Source organism: Vicugna pacos, chromosome 8, assembly GCF_048564905.1.
Source record: "Vicugna pacos chromosome 8, VicPac4, whole genome shotgun sequence".
Lineage (NCBI taxonomy): Eukaryota > Metazoa > Chordata > Mammalia > Artiodactyla > Camelidae > Vicugna > Vicugna pacos.
The window spans coordinates 56,699,174-56,715,296 of record NC_132994.1 but is presented as its reverse complement, the minus strand read 5'-3'; the positions used below and the strand labels follow the sequence as shown (position 1 = coordinate 56,715,296).

General features: G+C 36.6%; 1 long non-coding RNA gene and 1 other non-coding gene across 3 annotated transcripts in view; one reads left to right on the top strand and one right to left on the bottom strand.

Moving 5' to 3' along the window:
* Positions 1-10,388, bottom strand: part of LOC116281482 (uncharacterized) — a 98,215-nt gene extending 87,827 nt beyond the window's left edge. For both annotated transcript variants that reach the window (XR_012075052.1, XR_012075051.1), the window contains exon 1: positions 9,405-10,388. This is a non-coding gene — a long non-coding RNA (uncharacterized lncRNA). The remainder of the gene's footprint in view (positions 1-9,404) is intronic.
* A 1,936-nt stretch (positions 10,389-12,324) lies between these two features.
* Positions 12,325-12,398, top strand: TRNAV-CAC (transfer RNA valine (anticodon CAC)). The gene has a single exon. It is a non-coding gene; the product is annotated as a tRNA-Val (tRNA).
* The last annotated feature ends 3,725 nt before the right edge of the window (positions 12,399-16,123 follow it).

Genomic DNA, 16,123 nt, shown 5'->3' with positions numbered 1-16,123 from the left:
TTGTCTGCATGTCATTAAATATCCTAATTCATAAATGTGTAACAATTCTATTTTTATCTTGTGGGTATTTCAGTTGCTTTCAATTTTTAGTATCATAAATCCACAACAAATATTCTTTTGTGTGTACATATCTGCGTCCTCTGATTATTTACTCAGGATAAATTATTAAAAGTAAAAATATTAAATATTGGGGAATGAATATCTGTAAAGCCTTTGCTACACTTTGCCTTATGACCTCCAGAAACCTTGATTAATTTTTCCTTAATGCATTAGGAATGTATTATTAATAAATTTTCATGGGTAACATTTTATGAAGGGAACCATACTCCATTTAAACCCTTTTCCACTCTATAGAAAGAGCAAAGTAGAAAAAGAGTCTATCTACATCGCTCATAGAGTATGTACAGCTTTGGGCCACTATCTGCAGAGCATCTCCCTTCCTTTCCCATTCTTACTTGGAGTGCTTCTGCGTTACCCTGTCTTGAATCCACTAATGGACTCTGGAGTAGGAGGCAGATACCCTATCATCAGTTCACAGGTTTACAGACTAAGAAGAGCTACACTTGGACTTGATATAGAGACCCTTGTGAACCATCCCCCAATGAAGACAGTCCTACACCACCCAGAGATACTGGAGTCTGATACCATGACCAGTGGGATCTGGGGATGTTACCCACAGAGAGGAGCTGGCTATGTCTGACATGCAGGAAGGAAACTAGCCTGACTTTAATTAGCAGAGAGGGAGAAATATGGTGATCATTTATGCCCATGTTGGATTTGTACTTCCCCTGGAAGTTAGGCTCATGTGACTGGCTTTGGCCAAGGAAATGTGGGTAGAAGCGATATTCCTTCACTGTTTACAGTTACCCAGAGAAACAAACTCCTGTCTTCCTTTTTAGAAACTGGTGCCTTCCAAGACCTGCCACCTTTGCCCCCCATCTCTGCCTGTTCCATAGCATATTCTCCACCTCCCTCAGTAATTATTCCTGTTTATTCTCAGTCCTACTCACTCAAGGTAGTGCTTTCCCCTTTTGAAAGTGAATATTGATGGCAATTTCCGCAACTGGCCCTCTTCACACTACACATTCTTCCCTATAAACTCAATAATTCATCAAGGATTCCTATGAAGATTTTGCTGATCTCAACTGCTTTTGACCAAACTTCCATATAATACAGAGTTTGTAGGATTTCTCTGTTTCTTGGAGATTCAATTTCCTTGCTGAATGTGTAGCTGTAACACGTTTTTCAATTATTATTTTAAAGATCGCTACACAATAAAACTGAACTTGGGGGATATGTAAAATTCCAATGTGTAAAATTCTATATTCCACAAATGTTAACACATATTTGTGTAACCACCACCACAATCAATATACAGAACAGTTCCATCACCCTAAAAATCTGTGTTCTCTTTTTATAATCATATCCCCCTACCTTTAACTTCTAGTCTTTTCTCTATCACCATAGTTTTGTCACTTAGAGACTATCATATCATCGGAATATATGTAAACTTTTGAGACTGAATTCTTTCATGCAGCATAACACCTCTGATACTCATCTAAGTTGCTGCATGTTTAACAGTTGGTTCCTTTTTATTGCTGAGTAGTATTCCATTATACAGATGTACCAAAAGTTGTTTATCTGCTTATCAATGAAAGACAGTTGAGTCATTTCCAGTATTTGCCATTATGAAGAATTTTTTATAAACATTCATATTCAGGTTTTTAATGAGTTGAATTTTGTAAAATATTTTTTTCTGTATAAATTGATACAATCATTTTTTTTCCCTTTAGCTGTTAATATTGTGGATTACACTGATTGGTTTCCAAATATTGAACCATGCTTGCATCCCCAGGCCTCATTGGTTGTGATGTATTATCCTTTTCGTGTGTTAATGCATTCAACTTGCTAATATTTTTTGGAGAATTTCTGTATCTATATTCACGTGGGATACTGGTCTGTAGTTTTCTTCTTCTTCTTTTTCTTTTTTGGGTACTAAGTTTGATGTTGATTTCAGGGTAATGAGGATGATCTCATAAAATGCATTGGAGGGTATACTCTCCTTGATTTTCTGGAAGAGACTATGTAGTATTCATTCTATTCCTTTAAATATTCATTGGAATTTGCCAGCAAAATGATCTGAGAATTCAGACTCCATTTTCTGAAGGTTTCAAACTTCAAATTCAGTATCTTTAATAGTTAAGGAAAGGTTCAAGATACCTGTTTTATATTGGGTGAGTTTTGGCAGTTTTTGAATCTCAAAGAATTCATTCATTTCATCTAATTGTTAAATTCATGTGCATAGAGCTTTTTGTAGCGTTCCCTTTTTATCATTTTAATATCTGCAGACTCCGTAGTGACATTTCTCTTTATAGTTTAAAACCATGATGGTAAGATGTAGGGTGTTTTTGCACTTCCGTTATTGCCCTATATGATTTTCAGAAGTAGAAATATTTGGAACTAGGCTTTTTTTGCATTCTTCCTAAAACTGAAACGTGAGAAAAAACTTTCCTCAGATTTTCAGTGCCTTATCTCCAACCCAGGTCCAAGGATTTGGGTTTTAGGTGACAGAGCAAGTTATGGAAGCAAACTGAGTTCACTGGAAACAACTCCAGGACTGAAACTGGCAGGTCATAAAACGTTAGCAATAAAGGAGATTGTCTCTTTCATTGTGCAAATATTCTTTATGCTTTCCAGAAATTATTTGGGAGCTGAATCCTAAAGGAAGAGTCATAAATATGAAATATCACATTATGGTTTTAGGGATTTTAAGAAAATTTAAGACAAAAGATGTAAAGCACTATATTTAATAACCACCACAAATTATACATACTTCAGTTCTCAATTACAGCCATAAACAAAATATTTATAAAATAGAATAAATGTATTTTTAACTGATAATCTTTTGGCTTTTTACTCACCCAGTTGCCATTTTAGTACATTATGTTTTGCTGAGTCCTCCTAAATTTGCCCATCATTTCCTGATATGATTGTTTGTCAAATTCTACAAATTTTAAAAAACTGGCCCACATTGTTATTCATTAGTTAATGTGAATACTCTTCCAACAGATGTATTTGTTCTCATTCCTTTAAAAAGGGAGACAAGTTTTTAAAAAGTAACCTAATAAATTATGAACAAAGCTGCACTTTCATAAACCATCCCCAAAAAGTTAACTACCTTTTTGGAATTCATCAGCTAAGTCTGTTCATTTATGTAAATTAGTATTTGAAGATATCTCTACATTAGTCAGTTTTAATGTGAGTTTACTGGCAACAAATACTATCAGATTTTGCTTGAAAAAATGTCAAACGTTCATTCCTGAAGGATATTTTCACTGCTTATAGAATTCTGAGTTGGCAGTTCTTTCTCACAGTATGTTAAAAATATCATTCCATTGTCATCCAGCTTTCATCATTTTGATTGTTTCTCCTTAGAGGTGATGTGTTTTATGCTCTTGATGCTTTTACAGTTTTCTCTAACTTTAATTTTAAGCAGTGTCTAGGTATGCTTGGGTTTTTAGAAATTCTTGAATCTTTGGGTTGCTGTCTTGCATCAGTTTTGGAAAATTCTCAGATAATATCTCTTCAACTATTGCTTATCCCCGATTCCCTCCCTCTCCTCCTTCTGGGCTCCAATTACACATACACAAGAACTTCTCTTGCCATTTGCCATATATACTTCATTTTCTTTTGTACTTTTCATCTTTTTTATATCATACTTTCTACTTAGCAGTTCAGTAATACTCTGCTCTGTCTAATCTGCTGTTAAACTCATTGGATGAAATCTTTTGATGGTTGTGTATATCAACTCTTGAATTTCTATGGACCATGTTTATAGATTTCAGTCCTTTGGCAAAATTCTTTTTATTTTATTAAATCCATTCATCACAACTATGTAAAAGCATATGTCTAATAACTCCAATACATAAATTACCCTAAGGTCTGTTTTTAATATTTTTGCTTTTGTTTTTGGCCATTTTGTCCTGTCTTGTGGGATATCTCATAATTTTTTTATTGAATGCTAGGCATTCTGTATGATGAATTATAAGGGCTCTGGATGACATCTTTCTTTAGAGAGGTTGCTGGGTTTTTATTGTCATTGTTGCTGTTTGTCTTGTTTTTTGTTTTTCTGGAGACACAGGAGATACAGATCACTTTGATCCAATCAGAGATAACATGATTAAAATCCAACAGCTCTTTGGAAATATCTGAATCCAGTTTTTCTATTTCTCAAACACTATGAAACTGCCTAAAATCCTAGTTAGAAACTTGGCTTTCCATTTTCTGCTTTGGGGCATATATTCTCACTCTGTGCAGCATATCAAATATCTATATGGGGAAAAGAATTACAGAATATTAAGCTTATTTATCTGCAATTCCCTTTACTCCAGGATCTTGACCCCTCACATCTTAGCTACTTTGATCATACTGAACTCCAAATTTTGACTACCAACTTTGTGAGCCTACCAAAAGTTCTAAGACTTTTCTTTCTACTTATCTTCACACCTGTGCTACATACTTATTAGAAAATGGCTTCAGAGGATAATTAATAAAGAACATCATGTAGTACATCAATGTATTGCCCTTATTTCCAGGGTTTTATCCTGTTACTCCAACAGGTTGTTAGTTGTTCTCTGATGTGTCCAAATGATGTGGTTTTTTTAAACAAATTTTACTTTTTTTAAATTGTTCTTGTCAAGGGAAGAGAGTTGATCTGATATAAACTACTTTTGAAATAAAATAAGAGATTTAAAAAATAGAAAAAAAAACAAAACCAAGAGCTGGTTTTTTGAAAGAGTAAACACAATTAACAAACCTCTGGCCAGGCTTACCAAGAAGAAAAAAGAGAGCACAGGGAAATAGACACAAAATGTTATGATAACTCACAGAGAAAAAAATGTGACAATGAGTGTGTATATGTCCATGAATGACTGAAAAATTGTGCTGAACACTGGAATTTGACACAACATTGTAAAATGGTTATAAATCAATAAAAAATGTTAAAAAAAAGAAGAAACAAAGAGAGAATACAAATAAACAAAATAAGAAAGGAAAATGGAGAAATTAAAACCAATACCACAGATATTCAAAGAAACCATAAGAGAATACTATGAACAACTATAGGGAAATAAATTGGACAACCTATAAGAAATGGACAAGTTTCTGGAAACATACAGAACACCAAGACTGAATCAAGACGAAAAACACACTGATCACTAGACATGAAATAGAACAAGCAATTAAAAAAAAACAAAAAACAAAAAACAAAACCTCCCTGCAAACAGAAGTCCAGAACCAGATGGCTTTACTGGGGAATTCTACCAAACATACAAAGAAGAACTCATACCAGTCTCAAACCCTTCCAAAAGACTGAAAAGGAGGGAATACTCCCAAACTCATTCTATGAAGCCACCATCACCCTGATACCAAAACCATACAAAGACACTACCAAAAAAGAAAATTACAGGCCAATATCACTAATGAACATAGATGCAAAAATTCTCAACAAAATATTAGCAAACAGAATCTAATAGCACATAAAAAACATACGCCATGATCAAGTTGGATTCATCCCAGGGACACAAGGATGGTTCAACATATACAAATGAATCAATGTGATACACCACATCAACAAAAGAAAGGCCAAAGCCACATGATCATCTCAATATATGCAGAAAAAGCATTTGATAAAATTCAACAACCATTTATGACAAAAACTCTTACCAAAGTGGGTATAGAGGGAACATATCTCAACATAATAAAAGCTATTTATGACAAACCTACAGCCAGCATAGTACTCAATGGTGAAAAACTGAAAGCCTCCCCACAAAAATCTAGAACAAGACAAGGATGTCCACTCTCACCACTTCTATTCAATATAGTCTTGGAAGTCCTAGCCACAGCAATCAGGTAAGAAAAAGAAACAAAAAGGATACAGACTGGAAGGGAAGAGGCAAAATTATCAATATATGTGGATGACATGATACTATATGTAAAAAACCCTAAAAGCTCTACACAAAAGCTACTAGAACTGATAAATGAATTCAGCAAGGTAGCAGGATACAAGATTAACATACAAAAATCAGTTGCATTTCTTTACACTAACAAAGAATTAGCAGGAAAAGAAAGTAAAGAAACAATCTCTTTTATTTTTTAAAACAATAAAATACTTAGGAATAAATCTGACAAAGGAGGTGAAAGAATTATACATGCAGAACTACAAAACACTGATTGAGGAAATTAAAGATGACTTAAAGAAATGGAAAGATATCCCACACTCTTGGACTGGAAGAATCAATATTGTTAAAATGGTCATACTGCCCAAGGCAACCTTCAGATTTAATGCAATCCCTATCAAATTACCCAGGACATATTTCACAGAACTAGAACAATCTTAAAATTTATATGGAATCATAAAAGATCCAGATTGCCAAAGCAATATTGAAGAAAAAGAATGAAGCTAGAGTAATAACCCTCCCAGACTTCAAACAATACTATAGAGCTACAGTAATAAAACAGTGTGGTATTGGCATAAAAAGACATATGGATCAATGGACCAGAACAGAGAGCCCAGAAATAAACTGACAGACCTATGGTCAATTAATCTTTGACAAAGGAGACAAGAATATACAAGGAGAAAAAACAGTCTCTTCAGCAAGTGGTGTGGGAAAACTGGATAGCTGCATGTAAATCAATGAAGTTAGAACACTCCCTCACACCATACCCAAAAATAAACTCAAAATGGCTTAAAGACTTAAATATAAGCAAGACATGATAAATCTCCTAGAAGAAAACATAGGCAAAACATTCTCTGACAGAAATCTTAGCAATGTTCTCCTAGGGCAGTTACCCAGTTAACAGAAATAAGAGCAAAAATAAACAAACGGGACCTAATTAAATTTACAAGGCTTTGCATAGCAAAGGAAAGCATAGGTGAAACAAAACAACAACCTACAGAATGGGAGAAAATATTTGCAAATGATGTGACTGACAAAGACTTTATTTCCAGAATATATAAACAGCTCATACAACTTAATAAGAAAAAAAACAAACAGCCCAATCCAAAACTGGGCAGAAGATCTAAACACGCAATTCTCCAGTGAAGACATATAAATGGCCAAGAGGCACATGAAAAAATGCTCAATATCACTAATTATCAGAGAAACGCAAATCAAAACTACAATGAAGTATCACTTCACACCAGTCAGAATGGCCATCATTCAAAAGTCCATAAACGATAAATGTTGGAGAGGGTATAGAAAAAAGGGAACACTCCTACACTGCCAGTGGGACTGTAGTTTAGTGCAGCCATTATGGAAAACAGTATGGAGATTCCTCAAAAGACTGAAAAAAAGACCGTATGATCCAGCAATTCCACTTCTGGGTATATATCCAGAGACAATGCTAATTCAAAAAGATACATGCACCCCAATGTTCATAGCAGCACTGTATACAATAGCCCAGACATGGAAGCAATCTAAATGTCCATCAACAGATGACTGGATAAAGAAGTTGTGATATATTTATACTAATGGAATACTACTCATCCATAAAAAAGAATAAAATAATGTCATGTGCAACATCATGGATGGACCTAGATTTCTTCATTCTAAGTGAAGTAAGCCAGAAAGAGAAAGAAAAATACCATATGATATCATGCATACGTGGAATCTAAAAAAGGGGGGGTGGGGAAGGACACTATGAACTCATCTACAAAACAGAAACAGACTAGCAGATATAGTAAACAATCTTATGGTTCCCGGGGAAAGGAGGTGGGAAGGGATAAATTTGAGAGTTTGAGATTTGTAAATGTTAGCCACTATACACAAAAACAGATTTTAAAAATTTCTTCTGTATAGCACAGGGAAGATATTCAATATCTTATAATAACCTTTAATGAAAATGAATATGAAAATGAATATATGTATGTATATGTGTGACTGGAATATTGTGCTGTACATCAGAAACTGACACATTATAACTGACTGTACTTCAATAATAATTTTAAAATAAATAAGTAAATAAACTACTTTTGCCATAGATAGAAGAGACAATTTTCTAACAAGATTTTTATTCTTCTCTATATATTCTTACTAAACGTATTTTCTCCCTGTCATTTTTCACTTATTATTTCAGCTAAAAGAGATTTTTTACTATTATTATTAATTATACAATTTAGTTTTCATTTATTCCTTTCCATTTATTTAAGCTTACACCATTCATACATTCTATTTCTTTTTAATCTGTAAACTTAATCTCATAATCCAAATTCTCTGTATATTTTCTGTATCTAAAATAGTATCCATTGTAATGCTCTTGGTTAAATGGCTTATTTCTAAAGTTACAAGAAAGAAATTGTGATTAAAAAAAAACTGGCCCACAAATATTCTACTCATATCAGTATAAATTCTTTTTCTTCTGTTTATTTTCATAAGGAATTTCAATCGCCCTTGCCTGAATATCCATCCTTGCTTTTCAGTTTTTTATAGTATATTCTACTTAAGGAGAATCTGAGACTTAAACTTTTCTGGGATGCTATAAATATTCTACTTGTGCGAAGTATGTATTCAAATAATTGTTTCTTTATTATTTCATTCATATGAGTAATATTCTCAGTAAGAGGTATGACAAACAAATAATTACATGGATGCAGACTTCATCCAAAGAATGCAAAGTAAAATTGTGAATTTTACTCAAAATTTACTCTTTCATGCCAGTAATAAGTTTTTTTTTAACCACTTAGCATTGCTCCAGATAAAGTTGAAAAGTTTCAAATTCCATTTTGAGAGGAAAAAAATTCTTATAAATGAATTCTGCAGCTGCCTGCCATACAAATGTCTTTAAAAAAAAACTTTGGAGTTCTGTTTCTGTTGAAAATTTACCTTCCCAACATGAACTTCCCCATGTCAAACTGCCCTTGGTTGCTTCTGAAAGTAGCACTAATATGTACTCCACAACAGATCTTGCATGTGGATCTTTGGGCCCAAACTCCTGGTCAAGGCACACTTTGCCTTTTTTTTTCTCCTGATCCATGTTGTAAGACCACCATGATGCAGGAGCAGCTACATTCCACGGACGATGGCCTTTGCCAACACCCAACTGACCTACGAGACAGACCCTTCCTAATACTCCATGATACAGCTAAGCTCAGACTGCAGCTTTTAACAAAACTATGGTAGTTTCTCTGATGCAAGGTACCCAGTGGCTGGGTATCTCATAAACGTTACTAGATGTGGCTATCCTTATAATTTAGTCTCAACTTGCCTTCACGGTTTTTATACGGTGCCCCCAGCCAGCCTGAACACAGTAAGGGTCAGGCTATTCTAACCCTAGGAATGCTCTGCATATAACTGTGTCTAAGATCCCAGATCACTTAAGACAAGTTGAAAAAGAAAAATATTTACCTTTCTTCAAGTCTAAGGTCGTAAGAGTATCTCCTCTTGCTCAATGATGGCTGAAGAAGACATGTCTCCTTCACAAGAAAGTCTAGTCCTCAATCACAGGAGTGTGATCTTGCCTTGCCATCCCAACAGAACAATGAGGCTAAAACGTGATAATGCAATGAAAGACATGCCAGCGTCCATCTTCACTCACATAACTTACAGAACACAACCTGTCTAGTCCAGGTGGAGCTGCAGCAAACCCAGTCCTGTTCTCTTTGACAGTTTTTCCTCTAGTATGATGTCAAGATTCTGTCAGGATGTCCTTCCTTCCGTTTTCACCAGCTCAGTGTGTCCCATGCAAAAACAAAACTTAACTACCACAAATTACTTGAGGAAGACCATTTGCGGCTTCCCAAGGTCACGCAAGAGGTCTGTCCGCAGGATACTCTAAATTCATAACCCTGGACACCCGCTAAAACCCACAAAGTCTCAGAGGCATGGTCTGGGCTTGAAAACACTGTGTCACCACACAGAGAATTTAGCAGCAATGTCCTCGGCAGGCAGATCCACAGACCCAGAGACGGCTCAGAGATAAGCTGTGTCTCTATTCCAGCAAGCAGAAACGCTGGCTACTCTTTTTATTTAAGTTTCTTCAGCTTCGACTGTCCAAAGTTTCAAACAGCAGTAGGGCCATGTCCTCAACCAGTGTTCCCAGTGATACAAGATGCCGGGTAGGCTGAAAGAATACAGGGCTGGCAAGCTCCTCTGGAGGCTGGAAAACTTGTGTTCTTGCCTTAGCGCTAGATGAACTGTTATTTAAATCGCCGTTCCATCGGTTAATATTTATTAGTACTTAGGTTTCTGACCTTTCAGAGTTGAGCCCCAACAAGGGTCCTCCTGTCCAGTGTCGCTGGAGCTAATGGAACGAGTTTGGTTCTGAAGAAAAGAAAAGCTTTCTTCTTCGGCCAGAGACTGGAGACGCCCTAGGACGTTCTAGAAAACGCGCTCTCCGGGCCGACGGTGGACAGGGTCACTTTACAGTGTTCTCGAGAGGGTGGAGCTCTCGCGGGATAGGGTGGGGTTCTCGTCAGCTGGGAGGAGGCGGAGCTCTCGCGGGATGGGCGCAGGCGTGTTGCTCCCGCCTCTACGTCGCAGTGGCGGGAGGGGGGCGCGGGGGCCGGGGAGGGGGCCGGGATAGGGGGGCTTTGCTCAGCCTCTCTACACTTGGCCCGCTGCCACCACAGCGGCGTCCTTGAACAGAGGCGTCAGGAGCAGCGGTTCTGCACTAGGAACTGGTCTGAGGTGCAGGTGCAGGGTCTCTGCACACAGCACCCTGTGTGCAAGTGAAAGTAAACTAAGCACAAAGGGAGAGGAAAAGGTTGGATTTTATTTTTATTACCCAGATTCTATCTTTATTTCCTAGGAATTGTTAATGGGCTTTGCTGGTGACACTTATAAACAAAGGTAATAAAGACTTGAGGATGTCTGGTAGTGAAACAGAATGGCATTTTAGTTTCTAGTGCAATGATAATAAAATTTACCCCCAAGAGACACATAAATGTCCCTTTTAATAATTAAAACTCTTCTTCATTAAGTAGCTAGGCGGTCTAAGCTTAGTCTGAAGGCTTTATAATTAGAAGGAGAGACAGAATGGCAATACTTAAACAGCCAGAAATTTACATGGGAGAAATTGAATTGTGGGCATAGAAATGTGTGGTTAGGATGGATACCTTCCGTTTAAGAGGATATCATTTTGATGAGCATTTCAAAGTCAAGAACCTAATCAGTTCCCTTCAGCGATCTCTCTGGGCCTGGCTGGAGGAACCCATATGCAAGTGCTTCAACCTGAGACACTGAGTATTCTGTTTAATAACGTTAAAGATTGCCCCAATGGGATGTAGCATATCTCTAATGAGGATGTTTTTACTCCAAATTGTTTGTCAGTTTCCCTCATCTGACAAGAAAAAAGGCTGAGTGAGGAAGGCAAAGAGTAAGGTGGAGCACAGCACAGGGGTGCCAGGGGCACACCCTTCCTCTGCCTGCACCCTCTGCCCTGGGGCTTGGCATGGCCCGTTCTGTCTGGTCGTTTGAGTTTCAGCTCAGATGTCCTCCACGAAGAAGGACTTCTTAAACCATTCTGTGAGTGGCAGCCTTGAAGATGGCTTCTCATTGTTACAGTCTTCAAGGAAGGAAAGGAAATTATTTTTAAATGTATCACCAAAGGAAAAAAAAATTGACAACAGTTAAAAAATATTCCCCCTCTTTTGTGCAGAGGAAAGTCATTTTTTATCAGAGTCGTTCTTAGAAACGTATGGCTTCAAGCAAAATTTCAGGAAGGAATTCCCATATTGTTTGTGAGGTAAAACACAAAAGCAAACAGAACAAAACAAACATTTATCACTTCCTACCTCCTAAGCATTATAAATGTAACCAAAGAAGCGAGCCAGAACTGTAACACCACTTCTGTTTTCAATCTGCTTGCCAGGGCATTTTTGTATTTTCACTCATGCTGTTTAGAAACTTTGAGGAATTAGTGAGGAATTCAAATATACTAAGTGTGTAATTTGGGCAAGAAGCAGTATTGACTGCTTGCTTTGTACAAGGCAACAGAGTAAGCACCTTTCTGGAGGGAGTTAGTGAAGAGAAACAGACCCCTAAAATGCTTATCATACAACTGGGAAGGGAACAAGGAGGAAACGAAGGAGGAAAAGAAATCACCATTTAATGTGCATCTGCAAAGCCCTGTGATGTGTACTTTGTGTATTGTACTGTTCTAAGGTCTTGCTGCAAACAATAAAAACTGATTCTGGCATGTTTAAACAAAAAAGAAATTTACAGCTAGCCTACTAAATCTAAGAAATATGGGAACCAGGTCTGGGAAATGATAAGAAATCAAGGAAATCTAAGCAGAGGAAACTGAGCTCAGAAATACTCTGGTGGGGAGGGTATATAGTTCAGTGGTAGAGCACATGCTTCACATGCATGAGGTCCTGGGTTCAATCCCCAGTACCTTCTCTAAAAATAAGTAAAAAAACAAACCTAATTATCTCCCCTCTAGAGAAAAAAAAGAAGAAGAAGAAAAAGAAAGAAAGGAATAGTCTGATTAAGATTATGCCTCTAAGACCCCTTACAGCAGTACTGAGACTACTGGAAACTCTCCACCCCCTGGGCACTTACCCAGAAAATAATCTTTGTTCCCTGCATCACTGCATCACTCCTTAGATTCAAAGTTCCTGTTGGGAGTGTGTTTGGACAAGTTTGGGTCATGTGCTCACTCCTAGCTGTCGAGTAGGAAATGGTCCCGTTTACCTTACCAGGGTTTGGCAGAACTCTGCCCCCTACCAACAATGAGTTATTGGTGAATGATTTTGAAATGGACAGAAGATTTGGATGTCAGGCAGCCAACAAAATAGCAAGCATTCACTGCTGTCTACCACTTTAGTTTTCTAATATCTATATGCACCACTCATCCTTCATGATAAAACAAATATTTACATGTCAAAATAAATCTTCCTGCTTAGTATAATACAATGACTACCATTACCAATACCATCTAGAGTAGAGAATGTACTCATTTTCCCAAAAGGAAGTGTCCCAAGGTGTCAAGAGCTGCTGCATTCAGCTGCAAATCAAAGATCTCTTATTGATATTCATTCTTCCTCTAGTGATGATATAATCTCGTCTTTCTATAATGTAGCTATGGACTAATTTATAAAGCAAACCACCAACATATTCCATACACAACAATGCAATAGAAAAGAAAAAGAGAAAAGATTCCTTGAAATACATGGCAAAACAAAGAAGTAAACACAATTAAAGGTTACAGTAGTCAAATCCGTAACTTTTCACAAGTTTGGGTGATATGTATGACTTCCCTCTTCCACTCCTACTTCATCTTCCATTTGCTCTCAGACAGCATCTTGATTGGTCCTTCCAACAGAGCAATGTAGTGGTCTTCATTGATAAAACAGCTGAGCAGATGTATAACTTAGATTCCACCCATACTTCTCCCTGTCAGCGTTACATAGCGACAACCTTACATGCCCCTGATAGCCAAAATCAGTGACTCCAAACAACTTCTCCTAACAATGACCAGGCCCCTTCACCCTATTTGTCTCTGTTCAGTAGCATCTAGGTCTCGAAGTAGCCAGGTATCAGTCTCAACTTTTAATTTTCATAGAACTGTTGTAGCCCTGTCGGAGCATTATTCACTTGGATTCTAAAATCTTAAATGCACCAGAGCTCAGGTGTCAATGGGCACTTCTACCTCTACTCTTGTTTCCCAGACCTAAGTGTTCTGTCTATTTGGGAGCAAATTTGTCTTAAAATATATGTCTGGACAAAATCAATTTATGAAAAATGTTTTAGCGATATTTAAAACATTTTAGATCCCTCAGTTTTGATCCCTAGGTTTCTTATGTAGCATTAAATATATCATAGAGTGTACTACAAATATTGTTTGTTAGTACCATTGAAACTTGTGTTGCACAAGAATGAATAGGAGATGAAAAGAATGAATGGGAATAATAAGACTCTCCAGGAGACTCTAGAGAGGCAAGAAAACTAGTCCTTGGAAAAGCATGTTACACTCATTTATGAGGATAATTGAAAGGACACAAGTTTGCCTGAGTGTGGCTCATTTTCCCTGTGTCAAATTTTATGATTTAATTCATTTATGTCTGTCATACTCATGATTAAATTTGTAAAATGTTTTTTGAGCACTAGTCACATGCTATGGGCTCTTCCCCCAACCAGTCTTATTCAGCACTTTTATCAGTAACTTGAATGAAGAGATAGCAGTAGGCTTATCAAAAGTAGAGATGGCAAAAGCTTTGAATGCAAAACATTTAATGGTAGAATCAGCATTCCAAACTGTCAAAATAAGTTGTAATAATGAGCCAAACTTATCAGTTTAATAGAGATACAAGTTAAATCCTTATGTTCAAATTAGCAATTTAGTTCAAAATGCGTAAGTACAGAATTGGAGCATCATATTTTAAACATATTGTATTAAAAACAACCAAAACAAAACACTGGGACTTGAGTTGGCTGCAAGTATGGTGAGAGAAGAACATGGTAAGGCCGCCAAGCAGATGATGACATCTGGGCTACAGTGGATGTGCAGTGCCCAAGAGAAGGGCAGCAGGGACCCCGTACTGTCTGCTTTGGTCAGGCCATAACCTACATGTAGCATGCAGTGTTCATTTCTGGATCTTCAAGACAAAATGTAGGAGAAACATGGACAGACTAAGAGAGAAAACCTGGTGGAAGAAAGGATCTGGAGACAGTGTCATTTGAGGAACAAGGGAAGAAAGCCGAAATGTCTGGATAAAAGGGGTATGGCTTTCAAACATTTGAAGGGATGTCAGGAGGAAGTTGTTTGAAATTTATGACCCATCACTCCTGATAACAAATGTTTAGTCAGGGTCTGACAGGAAAACTGTCTCCATGCCTCAACCATGTGGCATTCCAATATAGTTGCTGGCAGGCAGATCCTTGCACAGAACATACTTTTACAAAGAATGTCAAGGCTGCATCTCTGGAGCATCCCTGAAGTTTGATCCTTCCCATCTGTAAACATGCCCTGGATGAAACATCAAAAACATCGGAGAAATCTTTCCCTCTATTTCTACTTCATTCTGAAATGACTACAGGAAGGAGCCTTCAAAATGGGGCCAGCTAAGTAGAACTGGAATGAGACATATTTTTCTCTGATCTCTTTGGAAAAAGATACTGAAAGAACCAAATCTCTCTACAACATTAAGGACTTCATTTATTCATTCATAAAAATACACTGAGCACTGACTCTGGGCCAGTGTGTTGAGAACATTTAGATAAAAGATATCATCTTTGTCCCCAAGGAACTCACAGTCTAGTGGTGATATGTGTAAACAGATGATTGTAATGAAACTTGGTGAAATGCTACAATTATGAATATTTTCCTAGGTAGATCTTATCATTCCCTACTTGACTCTAATATTAATAAATTATTTTTTTTCAAGTTTTCTATACTTACTCTAAATCTTCTGGGGATTAAAAGATGAATACTTATTAAGGAAGATAATTCCCTTCCTAATTAATGGAGGTTATTTACTATTAGAGACAGTTGGAGGACCTGGATCCTTCCCAAGACCTAAGGATACATGCAAAACTCTACTTACAGTTATTATGTTAGTATTCCACAACTCTGATCAAAGTTATCAGCCAGCACATCTTCCTGGAGTCATAGTATATATAATATCTAATTCTCTCATCTACCTATAGGAATCTATAACTGCTATGCAGGATGATGCATTTGGTGTTTGGGATTTTAAACTATGTAAATGTGTCTTTGACTCTAAACACTTATAAACTCATAACATCATAAAACACAAAGATGCCTTTCCATTTAACTTTTTTCATAATTGAAATTTTTGTTCCATGATCAGACCACAGATATTATGAAACTATTAGTAAATAATTCTTAATATTGAAAATTTTTAAATTCATGAGTTTTAATCTATAAGAATTTTTCCAATGACTTTCCATCTTAAAATCTGTAGGCAAATTGTTCTTAAGTAGAGGATCTCAAATACCAATATTTTTGAATATTTATAAGCTATTAGGCTTAATTTCCTCCAACTTATAATTTAATACATATATATACCACACGCTCAAAAATTTCCAGTTTTCCACAAAACAGTATTAAAGTAGTAAGGGAAACTGTACTACCACTACCAAAGGTGTCACAGTTCTAATGG